The 27,555-nt window shown below is 40.4% G+C and overlaps 1 long non-coding RNA gene across 1 annotated transcript in view; it reads right to left on the reverse strand.

The window, feature by feature from the left end:
* Positions 1-243: 243 nt before the first annotated feature.
* The window catches only part of LOC130874237 (uncharacterized), a 37,410-nt gene continuing 10,098 nt past the window's right edge, over positions 244-27,555 (reverse strand). Inside the window, exons 2-3 of the long non-coding RNA XR_009057119.1 lie at positions 6,827-6,951; positions 244-301 (exon numbers count right to left, since the gene is read on the reverse strand). This is a non-coding gene — a long non-coding RNA (uncharacterized LOC130874237). The remainder of the gene's footprint in view (positions 302-6,826; positions 6,952-27,555) is intronic.

Genomic DNA, 27,555 nt, shown 5'->3' on the forward strand with positions numbered 1-27,555 from the left:
GAATGCACACAGGGCAGGGGGAAAACTCCAGAGTCCTGGACCAATTCTACTTTTTCCTGTCTCCCCATCTATCACCATCTGTTTATTGTCTGTTTTATGGTATTACTAACACAGTGCCTAATTATTGCTGGCTCCTTTCTTCTAGTGCAAATACATCCACCCTTTCACTGTGGCAAATTATGCTTTGAAACGTAACGGCTACAGATGATATGAGAAAATACCAGAATTCACCTCGTTAGAGCCCCCAGAAATCCAGGAAATGAAGTCAAAACCATCAAATTGCAGAAAGCATCATGTAACACTGCAGAAGACGGAGAAAAAAAAAGTGTAAGAGCAAGAAGACAGGGAGAAGATAGCAAAATACTCTCTCTTGACAACAACCATTGCAACCATGATCTCACAGGAGCTGTGGTTACCTGCACTAAGCCTGCACAGGACTGGGCCTGCTGACAGCCAATCTTCAATCAGGGAGGGGCTCATGAGGCCTTCATTGTACCTGGGAACTCTTAGCAACTGATGAATTCTAGGGGAGGGGTAGTCATCAGCTTCAGTTGTGTGCCAAATAGTGAGCTCACTGGGCTCCAGAGGAGTCTTCCAGAATCAGTGGGTCACATAACAGAACAAAAAGGGCATTAATGTAGGAAGGGACCTAGGGGGAGGAGGCAATGACCAGAAGGACGAGATAAAAGAGGGTAGGGAGTGAGGGTAACCATGATGCACTAAATAGGTGTAAAAAAAATTGTTAAAGCACTTTACGAAGAACTGTATGAAACCAGGGAGATTCAACATGGAAATGTTTCTCTTCCATCACTCAGCAAGGCCACTGAAGCTAGCTCTATAATCTTTGGCAATCACCATGGGCCTCAGTTCCTTGGTTTGCTAACAGAGTGAAGTAGGTGTTCTCTGCTTCTTTGTAGTTTTATGATTTAAAAATCCTAAATTCCATGAGTGCTATTGCTAAGTTTAATAGAATAATTGGTTAACTAGACTAAAACAGTCATTCTTTTACAGTAGATTAATTAAAACCTACTGTAGCCATAATGGACGTTCTTCTGAAATACCTTGTATTTTTGATCTGGGTATTATCATACTGCATGTGTATTTTCATAGCTATACTCACATTGTAACTTGAAAATTTTATCCCAAATGAACTGACTACACTCGTTTCTATGCTATATTAAGTACATAATACTGAAGAGATCAATGTTTTTCTGATAGACAAAGAGGTTTTATTTGGTACAGTTTATATAGCTTTTTTTCTTGAATAAGAAAACTACTTTGAAATCATTGAGTAAAGAAAAACCACAAATGTAAGCTGTTCAGTATGTTCTTTCATCAAGTCATCATAATACTTGAATGAAGATGGAGAAAAGTGTCTAAACTCAACTACAGGCTACATTAAGACTGAGTTGAACTAGGGAATCTACAACTAATGCCTCAGACAATTAGAAAAATTTTATACTTAGAAAACACTTTGCCTACTATTTTCTCCATTCCCACAATGTCCCCAGGTCATTGTTATGCAACGTGGAATTGCTGCTTCCATTTATAGATGAATCAGTTAAGGATTAGAGAATAGTCCAGAAGCATGGAAGGAGTTTCATATTGACAACACTTCTTTCTGGAGTTTTGTCGCCACCTCCTTTGGAAACCTTACTGTAGCTTCTTCTGTTGATTAATGTGAGATACATTTTTCCCCTAGATATACAAATAGGATCTGCTCCGTCTGTTCAAATGTTAGCTGGTTGTATATTGTACACTTGCAGAGTTGACCATTTCCAAAGGATGCAGCAATTCAACTCCAGAACCAAGTGCATCTGCTGGAGCTTCTAGACCACAAGAGTGCCTCTGACAGAAGGCTGAATGCTGTGAACATAGTAGGGGCAGCTACTCTATCAATATGCCCTCTGCGAACAGATGTGAATGAAGGAGATTATCATAAAATCTGCTGCCACTTCTACCCAGGAATTAGCTTCAAGGGAGTGGTTTGACCACATAGTTCCTCAGTTCCCACAGGTGCCTTGTTCTCCTCTGGAGGATAGAAAGGATTTATAGTTTGAAATTCTTTAGATTTGAGGAAAGGAAAGTTTGACCTTAGAGAGTTTAGTCAGCATACCTAAAGTCAAGTGATCATTGGACTAATCTTTGAACCAAGACTTGGGATAGGGATCCTTCTCCTTCATCCTTGATAAAGTGAATTTTGGCAACTTATTTTAGAAATGCCTTAAGGATGTAAGGGTTGAAAGCCCCTGTCCTGACATGCAGTGGGCTTAATCCTTTACCTTCTCTTTCAGTCACCTTCTAGAACCATGCTACATAGAGTTCCTGTGGACCCGGAGTCAGACTGTCATGGACCCGGGATGAACAGTTCTTTTTAGTGGATCGAACTTGTTAGTTGAGTGTAGAATTAGGACACCTATGTTGACTGTAAGGAGGACAGGAGAAAAGAACTAGCACTCTGTCTCACACCAAGCAGCTATGATTTTGAACCAGGTATTTAACTTCTTTGCATTTTGTATTCTTACACACATAAAACATAGGGATTAAATACCTGTTTGCTTTTTGAGTTGATATGCACAGTACAGGTAAGCTTCATGGCAAGCAAGAAAGAAAAAAAGGCACTATGATCAGAGAGGCATTATCCAAACCTTAGCCATAGATAAGGCTGTGAACTCTCAGTTGGGGTCTGAGAAATGGATTCTAGAATTTATTGCCGACTTCTGAGAACATCAGCCCAATGTGTTGTGGCTTCAGAGGTCAATAAAATGATAAGTATTATCCAAAGGGGTATTGTAAAACACAAAGCAGGACATATTTACCATTTACTAGGAAGCAGGCCAGTGTATTCCCTTCTGAAATGCCTTGTTCTCCTGTTTGCTGCCCCTCTCAAAACAGACTGAAGAGACGGAGCATATCCAGAAGGGGAAAATCCAAATTGCTTTCAGCATGGAAAGTGGTATCACTGAAGGACAGCGTAAAATGGTTTAAATTACACTACAATTATGAAAAAGCAATTCTTTGCCATTAGTCCCCCATATAATATTTAATAACATCCTTTAATTTAGTTATGCATACATATTTAAAGTCTCAGATTAAATAAAGTGTTATACTAGGAAGAAGGCTTCTTCTAGTGCTCACATTTCATGAAACAATTATACTCCAACTCTGCACGCACACCTTGGGTATGGAGAGGTTTCCATCATTAGAGTGGCAGCCGGAGTCATTTGACACCGTTTACAAAGCACATCCTACTGCCAGCAAGGCCTTTGGAGGTGTGACAGCTTGGAACCCTGTATCATTCTTCCTCACAAATTAACTTCCAACCTGCAAGCACCCCTTCAACAGCACTCGGAAAAATGGGTCATTTTGTTCATCTTATGATTGTACTTAAGATCACTTTAACACTATTTGATATGCTTTCCACAGCCTATCCACTTATCTAAGCTGCTGTTTAAACGTCAACAATAATGCCAAATACCTGAAATTAGGTTATTATACTCCCAAGGAAAAAAATGGCTGCACCCAATGTCTTTGATTTATTTTCTTTTAATTATTTTACTAAAGGCTTTCTCTCAACAGCAAAACTCAGAACTGATTGAAATGAATTAAGGGCAGTTTTCTAGAGTATAAAATATTCTTTTTTATTATTATTTCAGAGTGTTTGCCATTCATATAAAGAATTGTTAAGTTCAAAGGTAAAACCACCTTCTCCTTCTCCAGGGGATAGAAAATAGCTAAATTTATAAATGTATAGTTCTATATTGATTATGAAGGTGACATAATAGGTAAATGATGTGAAATTCCCTTCTGTATGCTATGAATATAGGTTATTACCGTTGGTTAATAAATAAGTTGCTTTAGCCTATGGCAGGGTAGAATATTGCCAGGTTGAAAGAGATACAGAGAGAGAGTAGGCGGAGTCAAAGAGACGTCATGTAACTGCCAAAGGAGAAGGACACACTGGAACCTTACCCATAGGCCACAACCTCGTAGCAATACACAATTAATAGAAATGGATAAATTAAAGATCTAAGAGTTAGTTAATAAGAAGCCTAAGCTAATAGGCCAAACAATGTTGTAATTAATATAGTTTCCATGTGATTATTCTGGTCTGGGCAGCCAGGAAACTAAAGTGCAGTCTCTGCTTACAAGGTAAGGCTAAACTTTGGTTATATCTTTTAAATATTGTTATAAGGCTAAACTTTGATTATATCTTTTAAATACTGTTACACAGTATACTAACTGTAGAAGAGATTAGAAAGTATTCCATGTATAGTCAAATTGCAAGTAACAAGACTTTAGGGAATGCCAGAACACAAATATGGCAATGGTCCTATGTAATGATGAGCCTGAAATTTTCCTGTAGACTGGTGGCTTGCTACATACTGTAACACACAAGCACCTACTCCTATACTACTGTGTCACCAGCTGTATACATATGTAGCACCTGGGGTTATGATTATGTATCTAAGAGGCTATTTGCCAATGGTAAACTATGTCATTGGTTTACTTATGTAATGTAACAGTTAATCTTGGTTGCCATCTTGAGGAAATATAGAATCACCTGTACGATGTCCTTCTGAGCCTTCTCCTGGGAAATATCTTGATTGGTACGGGATAATTGTCTGTATTCTGTAAATCATGTTTTAAATAAATGCTGATTGGCCAGGCAGGAAGTATAGGTGGGTCAACCAGACAGGAAGTAGAAGCAGGGCCACGAGAACAGGAGTATTCTGGGAAGAAGGAAGCTCTTTCTGCACTCCTGTCCACATCACGGAAGAAGTAGGATGTGACCTACCCCACTGAAAAAGGTACTGAACCATGTGGCTAACATAGATAAGAACATATACGCTACAAGAGTTAACAAGAAGCCTGAGCTAATGGGTCAATCAGTTTATAATTTTATGGAGATTTCTGTGTGATTTTCTTTGGGGCTTGCCGGCTGTGGGGAACTGGGTGGGACAGAAACTCTTAAGCAGGCCCTCATGTTACAACAGTGATAAAGAGACCTAACAAGCCTCTGAAAATGAATCCCCTTTAGTGAGTATTCCCAGAAAGCCAGTCATGCAGTTCCAGTCTGGTATGACAACCAGAGAGCTAATTGTGTAAGTCCCAGACAGAGAGAGCAACTCTTCTATCTTTTGTTCCTAATAACAATCTCAATGGACTGCATAATGTTCACCTGTACAAGTCAACCCAGACTACTTACTTGCTCTAGATATTCAAGTGTCGATTTCATGTAAAAGTACCCTCACAGTCACATCCGAAACAATCTTGGACCATTCTATGCCTCAGTCAAGTTGACACACAAAAGAATTCACTGTGACTGCTGTGCAATCCCTGATGTGGACATCAGTTCCTTGTAAAGTTTAGTGTTTTAGCCGTAATTACCCTCTGACACCAAGTATTGCAGGTGTGTCATTGAAATTCCTACTTTATACAATGTCTTAGTTACTGTGCTCTTTCTAGAATAAAACACCATGACCAAGGAAACTTATAGAAGAAGAATTGGCCAGAAATTACAATTCTGAATGAGTAAGTCTGTCAACACCACAGCAGTGCACCATGACAGCGAACTAGCATAGCGACTGGAGCTGGAAGCTGAGAGCTGAGGGGCCACACCTCAAACTGAAACAGGAAACAGATACATAGAGCACCTCACATGGTACAAGCCTTTATCCACAACTCCTAATCCTTCCTGAAACAGCCACCAATTGGGGACTAAGTTCTTGAATGCCCAAGACTTATGGGCAACATGTCATTCCAGCATACAAACTGCTCTTTCTGTCTCTGTCTCTGTGTCTCTGTCTCTCTGTCTCTCTCTCTTTCCTTCTGTCCTATCTTTTTTCCTCTTTTCCTTTCTGCCCCCTTTTCACCCTCTCTCTCCCTCTCCGGTTTTCTCTCTCCCTCCTTTTGTCTCCCTTCTTCTCTCTCCTCTTTTTCAGTTTTATGTATGAGTTTTATGGTTTTACATTGAGCTGAGACTTTCAATTTAGAAACACAATCTTTCCATTTTGAAAGATGCATTTGTGTTATTTTGTTGATAATACCAACCTTCCAGTTTCTCAAAACACCATCCCTCACTTGTTGGAACATGCCTTCAATTTTTTTACCTTTTTCTCTCTAGTCTTTCTGTATTTTGACTTGCTCTGTTTTCTAGAAGATATTGTCTAACTATAATATTAAGTCATTTATTTCTCTTTTTTTTTTGAAATTTTATAAATGGGACATTTTCTGTCTTTGTTTCTTGGCATCCCTATTTATTTTGTTGGGGATATTAATTATATTTTGAAGGGGTTTTTTGTTTTTTCCCCTTTTCAACAATTTTCTATTTCCTCTGGGTCTTCTTTTTTTCTTTTTGTTTTAGCTCCTTTCTTTCATATTGGACTATTTCCCCAACTGTCTGACAATATTTGGCTTTCGCATGTAAGAATGATCACAGGCTTGTGTGCAAAGGTTGAACTCGCCCTCGGAGGTTTCTTTCTAAGATGATGGGAAAGTAAGGTTGACATTCAAGGAAGAAATAAATTTCAATGTCTGAAGAGCCTTTCTCCAGAGGCAAATCTTCCATTTACTGTAAGCTTAACCCAGACAGAATAAAGGGATAGGGTGGCTGTTTCTGGCTCCTGGCCCCTAGAAGTTTACTATCACACAGGAATGTAAATATGTTGCAGTTGGCTATATATTTGTTTGATTCCTTTATTTCAGTCCATGTCTGTCCCATCCCTTAATATAAGTCTTGTGCCAGAGACTGGTATGGCTGCTATGTATGAAATTTCTCCACAGTATAAACCTTTTTTTACCAAGGAAGACAAAGGAATATCACCTGGCCCCTAATGAATGGGCAGGAAGTGAACCTGTGAAGCCGGTTTCTTCATCTACAGACTGGCAACTCCATGTTCAGAGGGAGGTCTCATTCTCATCTTCCAAATATCCTCCAAATGCTGAGTGCTGCAGGGTGTGACAGAAATAAGTGTTTATTCCGTATCTGTGCCCAAAATGACACTGGTTTCAATTCACACAATCCACTAAAAATTAACCCCTGCCTTTCTACTTCTTTCTTCCAAAATGTGCTCAGGTCTGCCATCTAGTGTTTGTTACCTTCTCTTTTATTGTTGTGGTTTAATCACTTGAATTACATTTTATTCTTTTAAAAAAGGTTTCCGTTAGGAACTGGAGAGATGACTCAGTGGTTAAGAGCATTGGGCTCTTCCAGAGGACCCGGGCTTGATTCCTGGCACTCACATAGTAACTACGCTGAAACAACCATCTGTAACTCCGGTTTTGGAGACTCTGAGGCCCTCTTCTGGCCTCACTGACCAACTGCATATACATATGCATGTGCATATACACAGGGTGCACAGACGTACATGTAGGTAAAACATCCGTACACATAAAATGAAAACAAATAAATCTTTAAGATCTATTTTATTTTAGGGATAGAGAGATGGCTCAGCTGTTAAAGAATAGGTTCACAATAAAAAATGTAAGCATTTGGCTCCAAATACAAACAGCTGCCTCTCCAGGCACATCTATTAATATCATTATTACTATTATTATTATTTGTTATTATTTGATAATTGTCCCTAATTATCATTATTGTTTTAGTTATTGTGTATTGGGGTGGGAGTTGTATGGGTAGACACAGGTGCCAGTAGAGACCAGAGATGCCACGTCTTTCTGGAACGGAGCTACAGGTAACTCCTTGAGAGCTGCTACACAGGGGTGCTGGAAATCTGACTTAGGCCTTTGGAAGAGGAATATGAATTCTTAATTGCTAAGGCATCTCTCTAACCCCACCTTTTCCATTTTTAATGGAGTTTAACTTTGAGATGTGTATCTGTCTACTTGATATTTGACTTGGCATGTTGCTTAATTCTAGCCTATTTCACAAGTTTTCTGCCAAAAATGTTACATCTAAAGTCATTGCTTAAGTGCTTTAAAAATGTTGTTTTATCAGCTACAGCTGAATGGGCATATAAAGGAAGAAAATTGAAAGAAGAACAGGGAATTATTAGTTTAGACTTCACAAAATACATGAGTTGAGACTTTTGCAACTTACTTAGTGTACATAAACTCTTTCTAATTTGTCTTAATTTCTAGCAATCACACATGAGAGAGAGACATACACAGCACACATGCACACACATGTGCATGTGCACACAAACACATAACACTCTTAAACTATTAATTGCTAAGAGAGACCACCTGACAACACATCTTACTTCATTGCTTCAGAACTTTCCGTTTGTGTTTCTGGCCCTGTGGTGAGCTAAAATCACCATAATATACAATTCTTACCTCATGGTAGGCAGGAAATGCAGGAAAACTGGTCCGGACACTACTTCCCTAAGGCATACCCTCATGAGCCACTTCCTCTAAGGAGACCCTGTTTTCTAATATTTGACCATCTCCTCTACTATCAACATCAGCTAGAGACCACACATTTCCTACAGAGACTGAAAGGAACATGCTATAGTGAAACTTTAGCAATCAGCATGTTTTGCCCAGACACCACAACTGGAGCCAGCCAGTGCACCCCTTGTACTATGCATTTTCCTGGACGACATCGTTTTGAGAGTAACAAAGAAGAAGAGTGATGATGTGTATATATTCAGAATCCTGTATGTTTTTCAGGGCAATGATTACATTCTCTGGCCCAGGAAACTTAACCTTCGTACAACGGCCTGAGTGTTGCTCTGGATGCAGATGTGGAAATAGTCCCTTGATATGGGATTTCCCTCTGTATGCTATGAATACCATTGGTTAATAAAGAAACTGGCTTGGCCTGATAGGGTAGAGCAGAACTAGGCAGGAGAAGCTAGGCTGAATGCTGGGAGAAAGAGGGTGGAGTCAGGGAGAAGCCATGGAACCACCACCTGAGGCAGATGCACTGAAACTTTGCTGGTAAGCCATGACCTCGTGGTGATGCACAGATTAATGGAGATGGGTTAAATTAAGATGTAAGAGTTAGCCAATGAGAAGTTAGAGCTAATGGGTCAAACAGTGATTTAAATAATATAGTTTCTGTGTGGTTATTTTGGGAGTCTGGGCAGACAAGAAGCAAATAAGTGACCTCCTACAATAGTCCCTAACTTGGTGTCCCTGAGAAAGAGATGCTCCTGGCAGTCAGCAGGCACCACCAGGCTGGTTGAAAGGAGCAGTTTTCGGGTTCTCTAGTTTCTGCCCACAAATGTGGCATATACTGAGATGCTAATACATTTGAAACTGGCCACAGACTATTTCTCTGCCTTAGGGTAGTGGATGATTAAGCTGCATTCAAAGGCAGACACTGCATTTTCTCGATGCCCTTTAGTTTTCATAGCTGTTATCCAGCAAATCCTTAAAGAACCTGCTCTGCTCCCATCTGAAAATGTACCGCCTTGTAAACACAGCCTGTCTAATACTCAGAAAGCATTCCTTACCTTTGCTGTGCCATTCACTTTTAAATTAAAGTGTCAGGTGATAGCAGATAAAGCTTCTTTCTTCTTCAGTGTCCTTGTCACTTGGGCTAGTTCGAGCTCTCATTCCTGCCAGTTTACGAGAGCCGCCTTCTGTCTGCCCTCAGCGGTAACCTTCTCCCTGATGCGAATCTTGTCTATCTGACTTGAAGCTTATGCTCTTTTCATTACACAACACTGTCTTCCCTGGCCTTTCTAGTCTGCTCCTCTGATGTCATCCTGGAGAGAGTACACCTCAGGGTGATGCCCTTTGCCACCAACCCTTGCTCTCTAAGAATCCACCCCCCCCACCCAGCTTCCTTTCCTTTACAAACCATGCTGAACATAGACCTTAGAAGCCCGTATGTTTATATCCTTTCTATAGTGTGTGGCACACAGCAAATGCTCAATCCGTGTGTGCTTTCAAAAAGCAAAATTCTACTCTATCAATGCTGTAATTTATAAATGATAATTCTCTTAAATAGCCACAGCACGTACAACATAGAGAAAGCAAATTGTGGAATTGACTCAGTGCAGAGAAAACAAATTATGGGCATGACTGGGTAAACTGTAGTGGGTTTTGGCGGGCTGGTGCATGGTGGGAGGATACACAAGCAACATTGCCGGTAAAGGACAGTGGATCCACTAATGGACTTTGTAGTCAACTGCAGATTTGAAAGGAAGAAGGGTTAAAAGCTACCCAGGCTGATGAAAAGGAAGCAGTCATGTCACGAAGCGCGGTCAGCAGTCCTGTGGTGCACACAGTAAGACACAGACGATGAAGGAATGTCAATAATTTGCTGGCTCCGCTCACTTCTCATCACCTGCTCATTCAGAGGGCCCATATACTTTGGGTTCTTAAGAACAACCTTACATGTATTCACAGATTTTTAATTTGTTACTTGGGGGGTGTTGTTGGAAAGGCCTCTTTGAGGCTTAACTGTGAACAGCTAAGATCTGTTAATGTAAGCGCTGGGAAGACTAAGGCACAGCTTCTCTGCCCCCCCCCACTCCACCCCACCACCGCCACCAGTGGTGCACAGTGGGTGATGAAGACAGTGGGCTGAGGGAGGGAAGCTGCATTGCGAGGTGTCCGTGGCAAATGGAGCTTCAGAGAGGTTACTCTCTGCTCAGTGTCAGTAGGGCTTGGAGTGTTGATTCTTGGCCTCAGTGACTTGTGCACCTTGCAGGCTGACTCAACTTACGGATGCAAACAGAAAACTGTGCCCCGATTTGCTACACCCACTGATGCAACAACAACAACAACAAAAGCAACCAAAAGCAGAGTGAAAAGCAAGCTACACTTGTATAATATGCTTCCAACCTAGCTTGAAATATTGCTCCATGTCAAAATTCCGAGTTATAAAGTTGATTGTAATTTTTATATTGTCCACCCTAATTCTGGGCCACACTTATCTTAGCCAAAAGACTGTGAAGCAATAACTGTGGGCTGGAAAATATGACAACTTAAAGGGCATCTCTTCCCACCCCATCTTCCCTCCTGTCTCCTTCGCCTGTGGCTTTTAGTGATTCACCCTCGTCTTGTCTACCTATCTCGTCTTTATCATTCTCCGCCTCTCGTACTTACATTTGAGATAAAGTTTATTTAGGCACAAAGTACACAGAATAGGTCCACTTTAACATGGATTTTGACAAGTTTTGACAAATGTGTACGCCATTTAACAATACAATCAGATACATTACATACTGGTTACCCTCAAAAGTTGCCCTGTGCTGCTTCCCAGGGAATTCCTGTATCTTTGACACAGATAATTATCGAGATGCTTTTTGTCACTGCAGATTGTATTTCTATCTTCTTGAATAGCTGGAATCAGAAGAGATGTTTTGATTTGCTTCTGCCACCTTACACTTCACATAATACATCTTTAGACCCATAAATGAATGTTCATGTATTAGGTTCAATCTTTTTTACTATTAATATGTTGTGGTGTGAATTTCTGCACTATATGGTAAGTTCATGTGTGTAAGAAATATCCAGCCTGTTTCGGGGACATGCTTTTTATTCCCTCTGGCAGTTTTGAACACTCCATTTACCTCCTATCTTTCTTTCCAAGTTCTCCATATTGCAATGTTAACTACTCTATCAGACACATGCTGGCATCTTTGTTGCCTCAACTTTTATTGCCATAATAAGTAAGCATGTTGATATCTTGTGATGTGCTTGTTGAATTGATCCTTGATTAATATTTTGTGTAGTACTTGATGCATTACGAATGGGAAATGCTACCCACAGGTTCATGTATGAAATGCATTATCTGCAGCTGTAGGAAGTATCTTGGAAGAGGGTGGAAGCTGTTAGCGGGTAGACACAATATGGAGGAAGTAGATGAGGGGGCTTGCACTTTTACAGACTGCATCTGTCCCCAATGGCTTCCGCTCATTCTGCTCTCTGGCTCAGTGAGGTGAGCAGATTTTTCCTGGGATGTTCTTCCTGCAAGATATGCTGTAGCCAGGTGACTATGGAAGAAAATCTCTAGGGTCATGAGCCAAAACAAAGGTCTTCAACCATTTTTTTCTCTTAATTATTAAAAAAAAAAAAAGACTACTGGACTCCTGGAGAAGTGACGTCACAGCTATGGGTAAACCTAACTGTATGGATCACTGGCTATAGAAAGAATTGTAAAATGTCTGATAAAATGGGGTGCAGAGTGCCCCAGATACTGTGAGCATAGCTTAATGGGTGACTCTGATAGAAGCTGAGGCTGACTATTCATGTACAACCACTCTTTCACAAATTGTACTGTGATAAACAATGCATAAGTAATATGTGTTAAAAGGTTGGATTAGCTAGAAACAAAATGTATTTATAAGGGAAAGTAGTGGGCTGATCCCATTCTGTGATCTCTCTCTCTGTGTGTCTCTGTCTCTCTCTCACACACACACACACACACACACTATAACATAAATTAACAGCTTTACTTTACAAATTTTATTCCCAACACTTTTCTCTATGTACCAAAATAATTGAATTCTGTTGCTCTTGACATCAATTTTTATGTGTAGCTTCAGTGTCATTCAATTGAATTTACAGAGGAAAAAAATTATCTGCTGTAAGATTCGAACTATGGCTAACTCTCATCAAATACGACATACATCCTATTTGGCCATCATAAAAGAAACTGGGTGGATCAATTCAACCTCACCAGCCTCGTGAGAATAGTCATTGTATATGCATGTAAGTCAAGGAGCAAAACTAAGGTCTCTATTTATAAAGCGCAACCCAACATCTATAACAAGTGTTACCTTGAAAAAGTAGGTGATTGAGAAAGTGCCCATAAGCTTACAAATGAATTACTCCAAAATGCCAAATATTTTAAGTAGTCACTTTTGGACTAACCTTTATATGACATAATGCCTAGGGGTCTTTAATAGATGTTCAGTACTCACTTTATGAATTTAAATTTCTCTAACCTCTCTTATACCCAACACTCACTGAACATATGATATAGTATTTTACTGATTCCATGTTACCACCTCACATTGGTTCCTAAGCTCAGGCCCTTAATTTTCTTAGTTCTACCATGATTCCTTCAATCTCTTCACAGAAACTCTCGCAACTTCTAGATGCCACAGAATAAATTCACTGTACATGGTGGAACCTGACTACAGTCATAGGACTTGACAATCAATCGGAGGTCAGATGATTTCAAGCTAGTGACCAGCCTGGGGTACATGTTCAAATCCTGCTTCAAACACCAAAGCAATAAAAATAATGTTTAAATAAATAAACGAATAACTGGGTGTGGTGGCACCAGTCTTTAACCTCAGAAGAAGTAGAGGGATCTGTTCAAGTTCAAAGCCACCCTGGCCTCCATACTAAGTCTAGTCCAACCATAGCTATATAATGAGACCCTGTCAAAAAAAAAAAAAAAAAGTTGAGAAAACTGAGATTAAGACTTGAAGCAACTCATTAACTTACTGATTTAGAAACGTCAGTGTAACTAAGGGCATGTCTTCCCACTATTGGGGTTGTTTTTTCTTTTAGTTTGTTTTCGTTTTGTTTTATTTTGCTTTGTTTTGTTCTGTTTCGTTTTGTTTTACCACCTCTGACTTAGATTCATTGTCCACTTTTCCTTTTCATAATAAACATCAGTGACATTTCTGACAGAGAATTGCTAGATAGCTTTATGAGATTCATCTCCTTTGATCTTTACAACATAAAGACTTTACAATATAAAATATCTAACTTGTATTCCACATTTTGCATAGGGAAAGTGAAGTTCAGGGAGGTGAAAGGCCATGCTTATGTTTACATAGGTTTTTTGAGTCATGCATTTGAGCGTGAAAGAGCACCATGACATGGAGAATATGTTGTCTTGTATAAAGACATAGACAAGTGAATCTCGATGGTAACAGAATCCATGCCAACAAGGATGCTTCTGAAGAATAGTGGGCACTGAGGAAAAATGGAACCTTCAGGGCCAAGGTCTGATTTTCCCCTCTATGTTGACATGATTTTCAGGGCAGCATTCTGCTTAGTTTTTGTTCTGATATATAGGTTGAACACTCAAACACTCCCAAGTGTGTATCAGGAAAAGTCATTCAAAGGGAAGATGGGGAGAGCCCACTGACAACATAGTAAAGAGAGGGGACAGTAGAGGACCGCACAGGGGTGAGTTGAGGCAGCCCTTTGCAGTGTCAAACTGTCTCTGCCATGGTCAGCATGTCATTTCCTTCTTTCCCACAAGAGTATAAGGTTGCATGTTATATCGAAAAGAAAAAAATTCAGAATTATTTCAAGAAAATACCCTTCCTCTCTTCAGGGGTTCTTAGTTTGGTGTTTTGACCAATATATTTTAAACAGGCATAAGAAGGTGTTTGAACTAGTCAAAATGAAAGGGCTGTGAGAGTCCCAAACACCAGGACGTGGGGGAGATCTCACTCTAAAACTGACCATCTCATTGCAGCCCGTTTCTTCCGGAGCTTCCGGGAGCCTCCTCGTGCAGCCTCTTCACCCTGCGGTGGCACCTTCTGTCAAATGCTTCCCACGTTTGTCATCAAAATGTTTTGGCAGAAGCATCATCTTTAGGTTTTGACATAATTCCGAAGAGAGACTTTTTCAATTATTACTAATGGAACATTATGTTCCTCTTTGGGAACTTCTGCATGAATAAAAAGGGTCATTAATGACAGCTACTCTCAGGCGGAAACGTGAGTCAGTGCTTGGTGCAAGGTGCCTTTTTTAAAGCACCTGGTAATTTCCCACTCCTTCCCCACCTCTGCAACTCAAGCAGTCGGTTATTGAGGTGACTATTATAAAGTCGGGGTTATTGATTCTCTGCAGGTGAGTGCTATTTATTCCCCCAGCGTTTTGTTTCTCATCTTACATAATAATGCCGTGCGCTCTTAGAATCCTTTTCATTCTCAAGTGATTTAGCAGTTTGGTTACTCTCTGGCATGTGCTGGAAGGAACTGCACATGTGTGTAGTACCCCTGTGACTCGCCTTCATGTATGGACGACAGACTCAAGCTATTGCAGCAGCGTGTGAAGAAGGTCCACCTGTTCACAGTGTCCTGAGGGATGGCCGCTGAACAATACTTAAGCCTCTCGAGTTGTCAAGAGAGCATCTGAGCCCAGCTAAGAGAAAGGACTATTATTTTAAAGACTTGCTTAGTGAATCTACATGTTTCCCACCTCCCAGCCAACATTAAGTTAGACCTATGAAATTACAAAGTATTCAGCTGTCTATCATGTCCCTGAGACAGATGAACTGTGCCTCACTGTTTACACCACTGACTCATAACCTCATTTCTCTAATGTACTTAAATATTCAAAGTAGGAAAAAAAAATACATGGGTTAAGTGCATACATAACCTAGTAGTTAGAACACCTCATATTATAAGTTGATGACAACCATAGAAGTACAGGTCAAAAATGTGATTGTAATAGGATAATACTGTACCAACTATATATAATCTTATAGAAAAAGCAGGCCAGCTACATATGTTGGTCATTTACCAGGAGTAACAACTTGTGTTTAATATTTGATATGGCTCTTAATGCACCAATGAAAAATAGTACTTTGCCAAAATTGGCGAGTGATCCTGAAAACAGTGGGCATTTCTAGCTCACTGCAAGAAAGCTCGTGGGTCTCTTCCCCTTACTGTCTTCAATAGGAATTTTATAAAATGCATGCCTTTAATCTCAATACTCAGAAGGCAGAGGTGGGTGGATCTCTGTGAGGTCAGAGCCAACCTTGTCTACAGAGTGAGTTCTAGGACAGCCAAGGCTACACAGAGAGACCCTGTCTCAGAAAAAAAAAAGTTTTGGATAGGAGAACAAAAAGATAATTTGTTGTGTCTATAGTTCAGCTGCAATTTAAGCAGATAAAAGCATTCTGAGTAGTCGTGACTTTCTTGATGGGTATTAAAAAGACGCAGAAATATCTTTCTGGCAAGAACTACAAAGACTGAAAGATAAGTCATGTTTAGAGATACAGAACAGTAGAGTTGATAACAACATAAACTTTGCAACAATGATTATGGAGTTAGGTGGCCTCACAGGCCATTTCCATTTCTCATTCCCAGGAAAAGTCAGAGAAATTCCTCACTGACTTTTCCAAAAGCACATGAGGGAAGTCACTTAGTATCTGTCCAATAGTCGAGTATTACTAAGACCCAAACTACACAAAACCCTAGAAAAACTGCAGGCCTGTAGCTCATCAAAATGTACATGAGAATCCTCGGTAAAATATTAGCAAACCAAATGCAAGAACATACAAAGAAATTATATACCAAGAAGACCAACTGGGACTTATCCAAGGAATTTAAGTTTGGCAAGTTTCACATTTGGAAATAAATTAACATAACACAGTTGAATTGTTTCAGGCTGCCCCAAGTCCGGGAGAGGGTCCTATACGCATGCACATACAAACAGCACTGGGTGGACTCAGTAGACTTTAAAAAAGAGAGCATATGGTTGGGATGGATGGGGATGGATAGTGAGTAGGATGATGGGAAGAATTAGATGGGGGGAAGGAAGGGTGGATTTGATCAAAACATGTATAGGCACTATGAAATTCTGAAACAATAAAAAAAATGAGATTCACTTTTAAAAGTAAAAATATGACTTCTCTTCACAGATCTTGAAAGAAAAAAATATGACCTCAACAGGCATAGAAAAAAATAATTTGATAAAAGTCCAACATCCTTTCTATGTTAAAAAATATTGAAAGCTCAAGAAATAGAACTTGTTCAACCTGATAAAGGAGATCTAAAAACCCACAGTAAACAGCACACTTGTTGGTGAGAGAATAGATGACTTCCATCAGAAACCAGACTGAGATCTCTTCTCTCGCTAAGATAATCTACATTTTCCTGGAGGTTCCAGTCATGGAAACTGAGCAAAGATGAGAAACAATGCCATTTATGTTGAAAATTAAGAAATGAAAGTTATTCCTATTTTTAGATGATATGATATTAGTTAAAGAAAACCCTAAAACATGCATACACATTGTTGCAACTAATTTATGAAGCAAGATGACAATATGCAATACTGATGTGCAAAAATCAATTGTATTCCAATACATCTAGAGTCAGAAATCTCAAACTGAAACTAAGAAACTAATTCCTTTTATCACAGCATTGAGACGAAATAAAATGTTTTAAAAATCCATTTAACAAAGTGATTATGACTTATACACTGTGAAAAGCATGCAGCATTGTTGAAAGAAATTAAGGAATAAATAAATGAAGTCACCCCATGTTTGTGGAGCTGAATAATTATTACTGTTTAAATGAAAGGACTCTCTCAACTCATGTACAATCTCTAGGTAATGGCTATCCAGATGGCTTCTTTGTAAACACAGGCGAGCCAATTCCACAACTCACAGAGAACTGTAAAGGACTTAGCTATCCAAGTCACTCTTAACAAAGAACACCACTGGAGAACTCACAGGTTTCAGCGTCAAATTTACTACAATGTTATACCACTATTGAGATGTAACAGCCCCTGAGGAGCTGTTTTAAATAAACACACACAAACAAACAAACAGACAAATAAATTCTCCATTGAGTATGAATGACTAAGGCATGTTCCAGAACCCCCAAAACCATGATTCTTCCCACCAAGACTGGCTATAAACTTCGTACTGATCCTTCCACCAAGACCGGCCATAAACTTCATACTGTACCTGTTCCTACCATAGATCTCACCAGTACCAATGACTGGCTCCATTGCAGAGTCCTTTTCTAATTCAAGCCACTACCATTGGTCCTCTGTATCAGAATCTATAGGTCAGAACCCTCCTTCTAAATATGGAAGATGATATAATTCAAAGGCTTTTAAGATACTGTATTTTCTACTTGGCAGTAAACATGTAGCATGAGGCAACTTGTCCTTTGCTTTTTGAAGGTACAGGTATGTGTGCATGCATGTGTGAGTGCATGCATGTGCGAGTGCATGTGGGGGGGGTGGGTATCTGTTTGTATTGTAGGCAAGTTTCTTCAGAGGACATAAGAGGAGATGTTTATTATTTCAGTTCTGAACATGTGAGAAAAGTTGTGTCTGAATCTACTACTTAGTCTGTCCCTTGATGACAAATTGAATTCCACCATCCAAAGGCCCAATGTGAAAATTCCCTCTACTGCCAAATAAACCATTCTCAGTCACAAACAGGGACATGTGAAGATGAGCTTTGGTGGGAGCTATAGTCACGGCAGTTCACTGTGTAAAAGACTTTTTCTAGGACTCTGTTACCTGGTCACTATAAATTCATGCCCTAAGAAAATGTAACTCTAGGTGCCTTGATACCAACAAACACATCCTGTACTCAACAGTCTTAGAAATTTCTGCACAGTTGTCTCTGTAGGTTCCCCCATCTTGGGAAAATGTCTGAGGGTCCATTCTTGAAAGAAGGATGCGAAACCAAGACAGAATTTCCTTGCCATAGAGTTGCAAGACTTTCCACTAGGAAGCCAGACTTCCCTGCTCACAGTGGCTTTCACCATCTAAAAACTGACATTGACCCAGAAGCTGAATAGGAAAAAGGTAGTTTTAAAAATTATATTTATTTTTGTATTTTACTTCTGTTTATGTGCATATATTTGCACACATGCACACATATATGGATGCCTGTAGAAAAGGAGGCTTCAGACGCCCTGTGACTGGACTTACAGGCAGCTGTGAGCCACCCAGTATAGGTCCTAGGAATCGAACTTGGGTCATTTTGGCAGATAGCCCAAGCTAATACTCTGGTGTTGAAGAGGAGCTGGGTTTAGCTCCTAAGAGGAAGACCTGCCTCTTTCGTGGGAAAGTCTCTGCAATCACATCAGAGAAATATTACTTCTTGCTCCTGAGGGTTGAGATGCTGTTTTGAGAACCAAAATAGGAATGGCCCCTCAGAGACTCATGTGTTTGAATACATGGTTCATAGAGCGTGGCACTATTAAGAAGTGTGGTCTTGTTAGACTAAATAGGACTTTGTTGGAGGAAGTGTGTCACTAGTGGATGGGCAAGCCAGGAAATTGCCTGCCTTCTTCTCCAACACCATGTTTACCTGTGTGCCCCCATGATCTCTCCCCCTCAATCATGATAATGAACTAAACCTCTGGAACTGTAAGCCACCCCCAATTAAATGTTTTCCTTCATAAAAATTGTCATGGTCATGGTGTCTTCCTCACAGCAATAAGACCCAAACTAAGACAAAATTCCTCAGCAATGTCCAACAAAATATTCCCATCTTGGGTCTTTGTGTCACAGATCTTCCAAAAGTAGGTCCCAACTTCAACAGAACAGACCTATTTAGTCCATTTGTCAGGTCCCTCTGAACATCACCAGATCCTGAATCCACTGTGTTGCTACATAAGGTTATGGAATGAATCTTCATAAATCACTCAGCCTTTGACAGTATACCCTGCCTACTTAATGTCCATTTTCAACACATAAGTTCAACTTAGTCACAGCCAGTCAGAGTGACTCTCCTTGAAGCATTGCTCTCTCCACACTTTCAAATGAGCAAGTTGACAAGGCCACTTTGTCTAACCAGTATCTTTATTTACCTACACACACGAAATATTGAGTTGCCACATTAACCTAATACTGTTCTCTTCTCACCTACTCAGGATGGGTTTTTCCTTGCTCCCTGAACAGAGAGTAAACCTTCCCAATGATGCAACCCTTTAATTCAGTTCCTCATGTTATGGTGGCCCCAACCATAAAATTATTTTTATTGCTACATCATAACTGTAATTGTGCTATTGTTATGAATCATATTGTAAGTATCTGTGTTTTCTGAAGGTCTTAGGCAATCTTTATGAAAGGGTCTTTGCACCCCCAAAGGGGTCATCACCCACTACATAAGAACCACTGATCTAGAGCCTCCTTGGTACCTACTTTCAACAATCTGGGTCCTGCAAGAAGGATGGGATGGGAGGTTTAAAGCCTTTATTGGAGGAAGCACCTATGAACAATGAAAGAAGGAATGAAGACCCCATACATGACAAGAAACACCTGCAGATGGAGAGAGAAGAGCCAATACAAAAGACTTGTTGGGTAAAGAAGTTCTTGAGAGCGTAATACAGAACCATCAGCCCGGTTTGTCCACTAAAAGAAGGGTCCAGAGGAATGGGCTGGTTCTAGTATCACTCCTTGCTCTGCCAGAAGCTGGGGCAGCTTCAGACAATATTCCAGGGATTGCAGAGAAGCAGTAACTGAAGGAATCAATCAGCAATGCTTCTTGCAGCTAGTTCTTCTCAAGGAAGATCCAACTGGGTATTGCCAAAACGCACAATCCTTTTCTCCATGGTAAACATGCTAGAGTCCCATAAAGATGCCTACGGAATTGCTACCCATTTTCTCCCTACTGTCAGCTACACACCAAAGTCATGTTCACTATGCATTTGGCAAGGCGGTCCTGGGTTTATACAAATGTATAAAATCACAGAGTTTGTCCAAGTGCCTGTGAGGATACTGGCAAAGTTCTGGGTTGGAGGGCCAAATGAGGTGGAGTATGGTGCTGGGTCTAGCTGCCAGGATCAGACAGACCTGAGGACCCCATGGGCAAGTCAATGACTCTCTTACTAATGCATGCCTCTGGTTAAAAGGGATGAAAGTCAAGGGGTTATTCTATTACAAATCTTGCTGCTGCCAAACCAGGAACAAAAAGCTAGGACTGATAATGGCTACCGTCCTCAGTCTTCCTCTGACTTCTGCTTCTAAAACAGAAATGCAGAAAGAGCACCCCATGCCCAAGCTCCTCTCCTCCCAGTGGCAGACTAGGCTGACTTATTAATAGCTACCAACAGGCAATCAGATGAAAAGGGACATTCCATCCTAATCCCCATCAGTTGGGTGTCTTCCATCACTACTGTGCATCTCCAGTTCACACGGTGTTAGTCTGGGTGCAGCACATGGGCCCCAGCCTCACAGAAGGAAAATGGCTCCTTATTCCAGGTGGCATTAGGCAGCCCTGATAGCACCATGTGTTAATGACCTCATTAGATTAGAATCTGTGCTAGGGGGCCTAATTTAAAATGACTCTGATTGTCTTCCGAGTCCTTATTATGAAGAGCTCTCAAGGGAATGGCCAAAGTCAGTTTGCCTGATGGAAAAGTGAGCAGCAGGAGATGGCGTCCCTTTCTTAGCAATCCCAAGAGGCCACAGGCACCACAGGGATCCCAGGTTAAAGTCAGTTCTTAAAGTTATTGTACTGACATGCTCTCCACAACTCTTTGAGTACAAGTGACAAAAATAGTAATTAATTAAGCCGGAAAAGAGAAACCAGGGACACAGACAGCTTCAAACATGGTTGCATTACAGAAATCAATTTCTGTCCTTTCCATTCCTCATTCTTTTCTTCCTCCCTTCCTTCCCTCTTCCTTTTTAATCTCCTCACCTCTTTTTCTCTTTCTCTGACCCCCCTACTCTTGCATAGAATGACTGCAGCAGGCTAAGAAAAACATCATCTATACTTAAGACAATTATGATGGCCAGTAAGAGGAAGCAGGAAGTTCTCAGTACTTAGGGGCTTAGACTGGGTCACTTTCTCACCAGCTGAAACAAATGGGGAGAGTGGGTCCTGGCTGAACCACTCGGACTGAGAATGAATGGGAATGAGATGTGAAAAAAGAAATAAATAACAAACAAGCAGTTTTCTCACTCGAGACAACGTGATCGAATGGGAGAAAATATTTACTAATCTCTAAAGTAGTCATCAAATGAGAGGTAGAAACTGTCTCACCTCTCAAGGAGTTAGGGTCTAATGAGGAAAATCTTGCACATTTAATAACGATAGAATTCAATGAAGTCTAAAAAGCTAAATACATAGCTTTAGGCTCAGCAAAAGCTGGAGGGCTCTGTTTGAAAAGGAAATCCTGTCTGAGTGGTAATCCTACGGGAGTTGAGCTGTGCATTATAAATTTGTTCAAGAAGCATCTTTTAAAAGGATAGACTTGTGCTGATAAGTTAACACACGAAAGGATGAGACGGAAGATGGCAACAAGCTCAAGGCAGCGTGACCCATCTAGCAAGACCCTATCTCAAAAACAGAAAATAAAACAAGCAGATTCTTCAGCCATAAAGTCCTAAGTGAATTCTCGTAGCTTCTTCTTTGAATTAAAGCAAATTTCAACCCTAACAATAATACAATGAGCTAACATTTGTGAAATCCTCCTTTGTGCCCAGATGTGTCCCTTTGTGTGGACTTCATAGTTTCCACATATTTGCTCATGAAATATTTATGTCAATTCTTAGAATTAGGTATTCTTATTGTCCATAGCTTACAAATGAGGAAAGGAAATTCCCAGCTATTAAGTGAAGTGGCAAATACCCCGGAGCTAATAACAGATGAGGGGCGTTCAAGCCCATGGAGGCTGGCTAGGCAAGCCCTCTTAGTCTTGATGCCACATAGCCGTTCTCAGCCTCGTTTGCATATAAAAATGGAAATAATAATACTGTACTCACCCCACAGGAATTTTGTGGGAATTAGATAATGCCTGTGACACATGGAAGGCAACCACTGAGTAGAACAAGGCACACATATGTGTGAAGGAATTAATGTCCTTTTGTATGATAAGAAAAAACAATGAGTTCGAATTAAAAGGGTTTGGCAACACATCATACATGTTCACTTTATTAGCTTTTTAACCTTGGACAATTCACTTTTTCGAGTTTGTCTTCCTTTCATCTTCAAGGCTGGAGTTATGGAAATGTGAGAAAAAATGTATGTTAGTCCTAGGAAATGTTACTTAAAATAAAATAAGATGAGACCTTTTAAAATCAAATACAGTGCATGAGACCCTGACATGGTTGGACAGAGCAATGGAGGCTTGCTTGAGGCTCATGTGATGACACTTGTACTCCAAAGCAACGTATAATTGGTTGAGAACTCTGCTCTCATCCCAGCACTGTCTGTCTGTCTGTCTGTCTGTCTGTCTGTCTACCTATCTACCTACCTATCTGTATCTCTCTCTCTCATAAACTATATGCCTGTGCATGCCTCTGAGTCTATCCCATTTGTGCAATAGCCAGAGCTAAAACTCTGTGGATTGTTCATTGCTTCTCTTCATCTTGTTTTTTTTCCCTCTAAGTTAAGTAGGCTTTAAAATGGTCTCCTGTTTTGCTTGAATACATTTATGAATGGTTGATGTAGTCTGTAGTAGAATTTGAAGGGGCTGAAAAGAAAATTAGGTCAATGCCCAGCTTTAGGACCTTAAAGAGTCCCACATCACCTTATCCTATTTTGTGACTGTGCAGTAAAAGCCAAAAGCTTTGCAGTGTCTTATATGGGATGGTGGGTATCACCGTTTTGGGTACTGTCCCCATAAAATACAGGGGACATATTTATATAGAAGAAAAAGTATGCAGTGCTTATTTGAAATTCAAATTTAAATGGGAGGCCAGTATTTTTATTTGATAAGGCTGAGAACCATAATGTCCATGCAGCACAGAAGCCATTGGGACAATTTGTGTATAAAAGAGACACATTGAATAAAATAGATGAAAACAGTTCTTGGTTTACAGAGCTTTGCATCCATGTCACCATTGCATGCAGCCTAGTCATCAGGTCAGAACTGCAGTGTGTGACAAAGGCAGTCACCTCCAGACTGTTCCGTGTAAGAAAGCCTACGGTGGGAGCTCTACCACCATTTGTGCAGTAAATGAATTGGCAAAAACTTGATATCTTCTAAAAAAAGTTCTGAAATTCTACAAAAAAACAGCCAGAAAAAAAAGAAGAAAGATGAAAGGCCACAAAACAGTTGTGTAGGGATACAGAAAGCATGAGTAAGCAAAAGCCAGGGAGAGGTAAAAACAGGAGAAACAGAAGCAGTCATCCACTTTGAGCAGAGAGAGGCAGAAGCTGAGTCCTTAAATGTCAGAGTGTCCAGGGTCACTTCCAGCAAAGGCCTGAACTTTATAGGACAAATATTACCAAACGTTTTTAGTCTTCTGGATGATGTTGCTGTTTTTCCACTGATGCATGGACCCCACTCCAAATCAACGAAGTCCAACTTTAATTGCCAAGAGACAATTTTTAGTTTGTTTCACTGTGTGTTTTGGGAATAAGTCTAGTGACAGAAATTACCTAAGCGCATCACTGGATTTCCTGAATCCTGAAATGACATTACATCTACCTTGACTTTCTTAGAGAAAAGCATCTCTCAACTGATGTTATGTGTTGCATCAGCCAAAAAGGTGGTGGTGATGGTAACGACGATGGTAATGATGATGGTAACTATAGTGATGATAGTAGAGTTGATGATGGTAAGAACTGTGGTAATATTGATGGTGATAACTATGGCAATGATGATGCTAATGGTGGCAATGATGAATCTGAGGATCATAATAAGAGTGGTGGTGGTGGTAACTATGGTGACAATGGTGCTAATGGTGGCAATGATGAATCTGATGATGATGGTGAGAGTGGTGGTTGGAGGATAGAGATGGTGAATTGGTGGGACGGTAGCAACAATGGTAGCAATGATAGCAGTGGTGGCAGTGGCATTGTGGTAATGATAGTTGTGATGGTGCAGATAGATATGGTATTATTCACAATGATAGCTGCCACGATCATAATAGTGGCCATGATCATATGGCACTGGCTTGAGTCCTGGCAGCTGTCACCTGAAGGAAGCTCAAGCCCAAATGACAAAATGACTTCTCCAATACAACCTTTATAGAGACAGTAAAAGTGAGTCCCTCCCTGCTCTTACTCTGCCCTTTGTGTCCACTCCCAGCAGCAGAACCATCCAAAGAAACAGAGGATCAGCACACTAATATAGTGTGACAAAGTGTAAGCTGCTTGGTGAGGAGGAAGGAGGAAGAGAAGAAAGATACACATCACCAAAGCGTAGACCTTGTTCCCTGAAATGATACAGCATAGCCATCATGGAACTGCAAATTAAACTTCTAATGGAGAAATACGGCCAGATGTGAGTTATTAACAAGCCTGTTTCTACATGTGCCCAGACATACAATGTGCATGTAAATACGGATAAATATCATCCACAGTGCGTCGCGACTTGACTTGAGTCCCTTGGTGCAGCCACGCTGTCCCGCTGTGCTCTGTGTGTGCAAGTCTTCCAGGGTTGTTTAGAAGCTGGGATTGTCCCTGGGTGGCAACCTCATTCTTACCTCTGTATCTTATCTGAATTGAGGTAGAGCCAATTAAATCCCTTCCAAGGGCTGGTTTCCAACAGATATTTGGACAGGTAGGGCAATATTTTGCCTGGATTTGACACCAAAGAAATGTCATGCATGTGTCAGCCACAACCTAGTGGCAGGGAAGATCATGGCCTCTAGCGTGGCATCAGCACTTCTCTTAATGACCCCACATGTGCTGTGGAGAGAAGGATGACAGCCCAGAGCTCTGTGGAATCGAGGGCCTTAGGGGCAAAAGAGCCGTTAGTCTTGTCAGGAAGGAATGACTTCAGCCATGTTAGGCCCGAGGCCATATCGTTATCTGCCTTGCTTTGCTATATCTGGCTCACTTAACTGGCTCAGCAATGCACACTTTTATTCCATATCCCTTTCATAGCGGAAATATAGATGGCCGGTATACACACACATACACCGGGAAGCTTGTAATTGCTCTGCAGACCATAGCCAGTATAACTGCAGGGAAAGAAAAGGAAAGTCCAGGAAAACAATGTAAGTTTACATTCTCATCCAGACCATAATGTCACAGAACTCAAGTAAATCATAATTGATTAGGAAGTTTATTCGGAACAATCTACAGCTGAAAATAAAGTAAAGTACAAGGGGCTAGGGTAATGACTCAGTCAATAAAGTGCCCATCACCCAACAGGTCAGGATGATCTGGTCTATATCTCTAGAAGCCATGTAAAAGCCAGTGTATTGCTGAAGCCAGTATCCTGCTATGGGCCTCGAACTCCAGCCCAGAGTTAGGTGGGCCCCTAAAACTCATTTGCCAGCCAGTACAACAAATAAACCCTGTCTCAATAATTAGAGTTGGAGAACAAGTCAACTGGTTGTCCACTGCCAAAAAGTCAGCCCAGAAAACACACAAGTAACATTATATGGACTGGGCATGTTTTATTAGGAATATATATAAATATATTTGGGAATATATACATATATATAATATTTAGGAAAATAAATATAAAATATTTAGGAATATATATACATATGCATACAATAACAAGTAGTGAAGAAAGGGATAATGAGTTTAAAAAAAAGAGTCCAGAGATGTATATGAGGGGGTTTAAAGGAATAAAGGAAAGGGGGAAATGTTGTGATTTTACTATATTCTCAAAAATTAGAAGCAGAAAAACATTAAAGAAGGACATCTCATGTCTATCTCTGGTCTCTGTGTACATGAACACACATACTCACATCCACACTTAGTGGTACCCAGTCCCATAGATACACACAACACACATACACAGTGCAACTCAACACAACCCAATACAGATACGCATGTATCGAAAATTACAAAGTAAGATCAATTAAGCACAGGCATGTACAAATTGTGTACTTAAAAAATAAAGTACATACAAGATTATCACAATAATGGTGTCAACTTCATTCGCTTTTATTCTGTTAAATAACCTTAGGTGGGAGATAAAGGAGCAGAAATTCGAGAGATCCTGGAAGTACATATAACCCACCCTGTTCTTACCTGTGTAAGGATGGAGATAACAGAGCCGAATTTGGGGAGATCCTGAAAGTACATATAACCTACCCTGTTCTTACCTGTGTAGCTGTTACTCAATGAGAAGTTCAAAGAAAAGTAGAAAGAGGTGAAAATCACAGTTGTTTTTTTTTCCGCAGAGAAAAAAAAACCTATGATTGGATGTCCCAGTTCCTATAGGTACACAAAATACAGCTTGCCAATGGATAATGGTCTAAACGTGTTTTTGTAATTCTGGTATTTGCACTGTGGAAGCTAATTTCCCACATGTCAGCGATATTTATGGTTACTAAATTCAAACTTTAGTTAAATGTATGTTAGGTTTTGAATTGCTAGAACTGTGAAAAGTTGTCCTACCTTGAGGACCAAAATAGAACACAGAGGAGGCAGAGAAATGGAACAAGGGGACCAATGCCTCTAACTCCTGTACCTCTGTAGGAGTTCTGATGTCAACCTCATCAAAAAATCTCCAGTTGCATACGGAGCAAGGTCCTCCATGAGAATTATCCAAATTAGAAGTAAGATGACGGGAAATAAGCCATCAAGGACAGTAGAGTGCATGCAGAGGGTGACCTGGATAGTGCGCAGAGCAGAAGCGGCACGGGGGAGAGGAGGAGGCGCTTACCGGGAGCTGGAGGAAGACCTCACCCGTTTACAGAGGGAAGGGGGCAAAGAAAGCAGGATAGTGGGAGAGAAGCTAGGCTGAAGACAAGAGAGATTTTTCAGTATAGAACTTAGGAAGAAAACACAACGCACAGATTCTTCTCTAGGGTGTGTGTGTGTGTGTGTGTATGTGTGTGTGTATGTGTGTAAAATAATAACTAAAGAAGCAATCATGGATTTGGTGGAGGGTGACAAGGGAGGAGTTGGAGGAAATTGGGTAAATACAGTACTCATATATGAAATTCTCAAAATTATAAAACTCTAAACTAAAAATAAGATAAATAAAATTTAAAGGTAAAATAACGGTAGTAGTAGCATGTATTGCTTTCCTGGGAAGCTTG

The sequence above is a fragment of the Chionomys nivalis genome, chromosome 5 (genome assembly GCF_950005125.1).
Source record: "Chionomys nivalis chromosome 5, mChiNiv1.1, whole genome shotgun sequence".
Classification (NCBI taxonomy): Eukaryota; Metazoa; Chordata; class Mammalia; order Rodentia; family Cricetidae; genus Chionomys; species Chionomys nivalis.